This window comes from Poecilia formosa, unplaced genomic scaffold, assembly GCF_000485575.1.
Source record: "Poecilia formosa unplaced genomic scaffold, Poecilia_formosa-5.1.2 Scaffold176, whole genome shotgun sequence".
NCBI lineage: Eukaryota > Metazoa > Chordata > Actinopteri > Cyprinodontiformes > Poeciliidae > Poecilia > Poecilia formosa.
This window is the reverse complement of record NW_006800115.1, coordinates 24315-31317: the sequence shown is the minus strand read 5'-3', so window position 1 is coordinate 31317 and position 7003 is coordinate 24315. Positions and strand designations below refer to the sequence as shown.

Genomic DNA, 7003 nt, shown 5'->3' with positions numbered 1-7003 from the left:
CAATAGCAGTACAATTTGCACAATGCCTGTTTTGTTTTTTTCTTGGAAAAAGTTATTGAAAACATTTTTGTCTAAATTAAGTTGAATTCATGGTTCCTTTTTCCACATATTGTAACCGGTTGTGCTTATGATTAGAAAAATAATAATTATGTGATGGTATCTGTGATCGACCCCCATGGTTGATCGGAATCGGAATCGGCAGGAAAAAACCTGATCGGCACATCTCTAGTTAAATTGTAGTTAACGAGCTAACATTGTCTGCCCAACAGTTTTACTGTACTTACACGGTTTATTTAGACAAAACAAACAACGTGCAAAGATGTTTGCCTTTTAATGGTTTGGTGCCATGATTCTAAACACACAAGTGTGCACCTCTGCACAGCAACACATCTCGTCACGAACCCACTCTTGCAAGCGTCTTAACGCTAATGTTGCATTTAAAGGCGGCTCGGAAAAACACGTTAGTAACAGATTAAACCGTTGTAACTGTTGAAAAAGAGGACACGTATATTAGAACGTGCGGGAGCACTTTTTGTATGAAATTAACATATGAATTATATAAAGTTCACCACTCGGAGGTAAAAAATAAAAATAAATAAAACCAACAGCTTAGTCATTGTAGGCGGGCAATGACGCCAGGAGTAACGCTCACCAAAGCATTTCATTATCCGCCGAACTACATATGCAGAGTATTATAAGCAAGTAAAGTCATAAAAAACAAACAACGGCTCTCGCTAACTGAGACTTGAGCCCTCCCGTTCATGGCATAGAGCCGTTATAAAAGAATCGGATTGTTCCTGAATGCCATGGTACACTCAGCTTGGCCAAGTGATATTAATGCAACATTAACATTAGCAGGCTTGGTTTAGCGGTCAGGGGAGGCAGGTGAGGCAGAGCCTCACCTGTCATCATGGAAAAATAATATATGATAATAAAACCATTTATATTGCTATTTTCACCCTGTGGTTTTTACTATAAAGTATCTAGTTTTTACTTAGCTTAACCAAATCTGATTAGTTTTTTCTTCAAAATCGCTGGATTTTCTCATTTTCCCATTCAAATGCTCAGAAGCGAAGCCGGTGAGGCAGCAGCGAGCTGAGCCTCACCTGGGATTGATCAACCTCTCGCTAACTGCACTGGCTGCCGTTCAATGAGAGCATGTTCTTCCTGTCTGTACGCCGGCAATGAAATGGCTAAAAAACATTTAATATATGGACTGATTTTCAATCATTTCGCTTATGTATATAATGTACAGTGTTTTTTGTCACCAACTGTGTTTGTATCATGTTTTGTGTGCGGAGGAGCGATCAGAAACGGCAGAGAACAGACTCGAGGTGAGGCAGGCAGTTCTCTTGCCTCATGGCAGGGGGCGCTCATGATCCCAGATATTTTCAGAGTAAGACACAGTGAGCTAGCCATGGAGCTAGCCACACAGTAAATAAGTAAAGTACAGCGATATATTTGTTTTCTCCTCTCTTCCGATGTCAACATGAAAGACTACATTTCTACACTTAAACAGTTTTCTAAAGTGGATTTTCATTTGAAGCAGGAGATAATAACTAAAGGAAGACCAGCACAGGAGCTGAAAGTTTTGCTTCGAGACAGTTTGATGATTCTCAAACGGAGTAGAAAAGACATGCCGAAGATAGACTTGGCTTTAGATGAACAGATATTTTAGTGCAATTAGCGGTGCATGGATTTCATTGAAAAGTAAAGGTAAGACAGCAATAAGATGTTTTTATTTAGTTTTTTAATAAAATGTGCGTTTTGTGGGCTACAGTTTGTTTAAATAATTCAGTAAAGTAGAAGCGGTAGCTAATCTACCACAACAATTATTTATTAATTAAACATTAAGCCTAAAACATACTACAACAGACTGAATGTTCTGTTCTATGTGCAAAATTCTTGAATGTTTTTTGTTGTTAAATCCTAAAACATGAAGTGGCATTGTTGTCAGTTGCTATGGCAACGAGTCTGCGTAGCTTGGCGAATACAGATCACTTTGCTGTGGATCATAGCACGAAATCAATATCTACATTTTTAAGTTTCACTGAGTTAACGCGGCTATGGATGACACGTAAATGATTAGTCTTTTTGCCCTCCACCGTTGTATGCATGCGCGAAATTCCCGTAGGTCCAATAACTTGTGGTGTCTAAGTCATAAGTCAGTGCCTCACCAGCAATGAACCTCACCGCACGTCACTGGCTAGGTCGCATTTGAATCGGATGTACGTATCGGATATGGGTCACATTCGAAAAAGAATCCGACCTGTGCTGTTCACACTGCCATGAAAAGATCAGATACAGGTCGCATTACGTCAAAAAAAATCGGAATTGGGTCACTTCAGGCTGCAGTGTGAACGCACCCTTAGAGAGCTATCTTATAATGGACAAAAAGATTAAAGGCTCTCAAGTAAAAGGCATGACAATTTTACCTAATGTTGGACCCATGAGCCCATGCTAACATTAGCATATTAGCCTGCGAAGACTTTTATGCATAATCTTTTATAAGTAAAATCAACCTGTACCCATATATGTGAGTAGTAAAGGCATACATGTCACATGAAAACATACTGAAGTTGAATAACTCACCTTTAGCGAAGCTCTGCTTCTTCCAATGTACAAGTCCACAAACAATCTAGGACAGCGGTTCTCAACGTGGGCGGTAACACCCCCCTCTCCCACCCGGGTGTTCAGAGGACAGCAGGTGGCGCTGGCGGAAATGTTTTTACAAAAGGGGCGTGCTGGGGGGTCGAAGGTAAACTTTACATCTTAAATGCACAACAATACCAGTTTAGACTTTGAGCAACTTGTTACAATTGTATTGGGTAACATGAAATCATGCCTGGCTGCAACTGTATCGATGGCAGCTCTCCTTCTTCTCCTTCTATTCAGTGTTTGTAGCTTCATGGCGCAGCTCCGCTCCTGCTACTGGTAGCTTCACCGCATCAGTTCAGTGTTACACCGGCTGATGACGTTGCTGTGATTCACTTTGTCTGGTATTTTTGTACATATATTTGGGCAGTTCTGTGATCATGTCAAAGCAGCAACTTGTATTAAAAAGTGTTTTATTTCCATTTGAAAGCTGCCCGCTTCCATGGAAGGACAACAGAAAATCGCTCTTATAAACATGTAATTACTAAAATCAGGATACCCTGACTTTGTATCCCTCTGAAAAATGAACCCATTTAAATAAAGAAATCCCTCCATGATAGAGAGCGTTCATTTTATAGCGTTAACACCTGAGCTGTAAGTGGTCTGGTATGAAACTGGGCGTGATAGAACAACACATCACTTTTACATTTCAATAATCAGAATACCGAAATTGTTTCCGTTGTTTCAAAAGGTTTATGTCAGTCTGACTTTTCCCCATCGATACGTTTCCCGACCTCCCTGCACCTTAGAGGGTTAAAAAAGAAAAGAAAAAAACGACGCGCACATTGCACAAAACTCTGAAACAGGTGAAGACATAAAACGGAGCGACGAACTAGATGTGAATTATGGCATAAAAACAGAGAATCCGACGCTGAACATCGAAAAATCAACACATGATGTGAAACATGACGATTAGGAGGCGCAGCAGGTGATGAGTGAAGATTACTGATGGTCAATAAATGATCAAATAAATCTAGCAACAGTAAAGAAACTAAAGTGGACATAGCAATAAACCAAGAGAGGATAATAATAATCAGAGGAAACTAAATGACATTCCATGACACTTTCAATTTGACTCATTAGGATTTGATTAAAAACCATATTTGTTCTTTGTAATTTCTGTCCAGTAAAACTATTAATCTATAAATCAATAGACACGTCTATATAAAGATATAATCCATGTTTCTGTCTCATATTTCTATGGCATTAAAGGACCTGGAACTTTTGTTTTTCCACTGAAAGCTCTGGTTTGCACACTAAATACCATGTGGGTGAAATTTTATGGATGATGCTCTGATGTCCCATTCTCCTGAAGGCAGCACAGAGCTGCACCACCAGAAACCGACAGAAACACTGAAGAAAAGAAGAGCTATGATTAATGTAGTTACAGTTCTATCCATGTTTTAATGTTGCAGAGCTCAGTCGTTTTGCAAATAGATCAAAGTTTAAACTGGCATGTTGAACATCTTTTATCTGGTCATTTTGTGGAATATTTAAGAACTAGAAAATGGCAACAAGAATATATTTTCCACTCTGATTGGCTGCTGTTAGGCCTACAGATTTTAACTTGAATGTTCATTAAATTTTTCATAGACACCTGTGAAAATAATTTCTATCACATGACTTTTTTGTTCTCTGGGAAATTATTTTTGATGATAAATACAGAAACAAGCATAAAAATCAAAACATCTACAATAGTGATAGTAACTTTAACGATAAAATAATAGTCAGTGCAAAGTAGCCTACAAATTTTTTGGTGGGGGGTGGTGAGGGACCTGGATAAGGGCTAGGGGGGCGCTGGCCCAAAAAAGGTTGAGAAACACTGTGCTAGAAGCTTCCCACACTTTATTGCGCATGTGCACTACTGAGCTGATGCATTCACCCCAGTAACGAAAATATTCAAATCCAGTTTACTCAAAATAACAGTCTTGTACCTTTCTCAGGACAAAGATGTAAATTACTCGCATTACTTGAGTTGACTAAACAGTTTAATGAGACTTAAGTAAAACATACAAACATAATTTAAGAATAGGTATTGCCTTTTAGAGTGCACGTTCCTAGATTTGTACAAACAGCTGTAGTTTAATGTAATCTTGCTAGTGTAAGACTCGTGGGTGTCCAGCTACTGTGATTCTCCTTTGAAGAATAATCCACAGAAAATAATTGAGCTCTTTCTCAGTGTCGAACATTTAATTTTTAAAGAGGCAACGATATCCTTCTGCCCGAACGCGTCCTGGAGATGCTTTTTGGTAGCCTCAAGTGAACTTTGTGTCTCCTTTGGTAAATTGTCCCACACTATATAAAGCTCAGGCGGCAACAGGGTGGGTAATTCCAGAGCCAGATTAGCGTCCAAATCCACGGTACTGTCTTTGTAACGAGCCTGCTGAATAACCTCATAGCGTCGAGCCCACAGTGTAAACGACTCACGGCCGTTGTTGCACAAGGGCGGAGGGAGTGGGATTCCCCTCATCGAAACAACCGGAAAACGTAGGCTGTCCTCAGCCCCGCGCTGAAGCTCCCGGCTGGATGTGGCTGACCTGTCGTCCTCTGACATGGTGAATGAAACTTTATAATCCGAGCGAAAACGCCTATATTTTCTTCACAACCCCATCAGCTGTTCTCGAACTCAGCTGACAGGTGTTCTGTCATCGAACGTTTGCGCTCTCTCCCCCATCCAGGGAGCCTTTCACAATAAAACATTTTACATTTCATAACTCCAATTTTCACGCTTACACTAGCATCTCACGTGATCTGATCTCGCTAGACCAGAGGTTCCCAAACTGTGGGGCGAGCCCCCTAGGGGGGCGCGGGAAGCCGTCTGGATGAACCCCCCCCAAAAACAAAACATGAACGCTGTATGAGCTGGGTTTTTACCTTAGAATGGTCAACTCTCTGTTATTCCTCTGTAAATTTGATACAGTAGGGGCTTCCGCAGATGGTGTCTGGCAGCTGAAGGAGGAACAGCTTATCCTGCTCTCTCTCGTCCTTACTGATAACTTTGCCTGTGAATTATTTTTAAAGTTACAATTTTTATAGTTATTTTATATTATCGACATCATAACTGGATTACTTCAAACCTAAGGACCGGGAGACTTTCTCACTTTTATTTTTACCCTTTCTTCACCTCCAAGTTGAACTAGGGCAAAATGCCCCCGTCCAAACCCAAGGACATTAGCAGTATTCTACAACGACTTCAGTCTATAGAAATGAAGATTCAATGGCTGGAGGTGAACTTTGAGATCAACGCTACCTGTGGAAATGAAACAAATCAGCGGAGAGGTCGTACACCCCGCACCAAACAGCTCACCCTGGAACGCTCAGGGCGCCAAGCTGAAACAAAAGTCTCACACTGCAGATCCCATGAGACGATTAACGGGGAGAACCCCTCACCTGGACGAATCAGCGTGGCCGACTCTGAGCTGGAATCCACCTTCAACACCTGCTCCGCCAAAGAACAGCAAACAAGCAGCTGAAACCAAAACGGCTACACCAACCCCGCTCCAAAGGACAAAGCGACCAGCCCAAGCCTCAAAACATTCTGACTCCGTGGGAATCCCACTGAAAAACAGATTTTCTGTACTCCATCCTGAGCCTCTGAGTGAAAACTCACCTTCAAACATCAACAATGAGGCTAGACCAACACATCCATCCCACAAAGCTCTGAAGGACAAAGTGACCACCAGGAAAACAGAAGGTATGCCAAGAGTGCTTATTGTTGGAGATGAGACAGTAAATGGAATCAGTCATGTTTGCAATCCCAAGAAAACGAGAGTGGTTTCTTTTCCTGGTTGACACTGTATCTGATTTACTCTCTCTAACCACTGATCAGCCAAATACTGAGACTTTAGTTGTGTTTGTTGGAGCCAACGATCTGGCAAAGCAAAAATCAGAGATTCTGTAAAAGGACTTTAATATTCTTCTGGACACTATGGAAAAATTAAAAACGAAGTTATTTCTCAGTGGTCCAATTTCATCGCCTCACTGAGGAGACGAAAAACATTCCAGGCTGGACATGATAAAAAAAAATGGCTGATTAAAGCTCTTCCAGCTCAGTGACCTTCATCGATAACCTCTGGATCTACTGGCAGCGCTTTCACCTCTTTCGAAGAGGCGGACGCAATCTTAACAAACATGGAATAAGGCTGCTCACTGCAAATATTTTTCATTTTATTAACAAGAACAACAATGTGATCATCGATTCAGAAGAACAGGCTCAAGAATGTCTGACTAGGATGGAACCCTCCGCTTATCAGAAGCAAAGTGTCCCAAAACAAAGTGCTGGGGACAGAATGACTGGTTCCCCTCCTCCTTCCCCCCTCCCTCCTTCTTTCACCGTCCCACATCTTCC

At 41.2% G+C, this 7003-nt stretch overlaps 1 protein-coding gene across 1 annotated transcript in view; it reads right to left on the bottom strand.

Annotated features, from left to right (window-relative positions):
* Positions 1-7003, bottom strand: part of tanc2a (tetratricopeptide repeat, ankyrin repeat and coiled-coil containing 2a) — a 94534-nt gene that overhangs the window by 67304 nt on the left and 20227 nt on the right. The window lies entirely within an intron of this gene.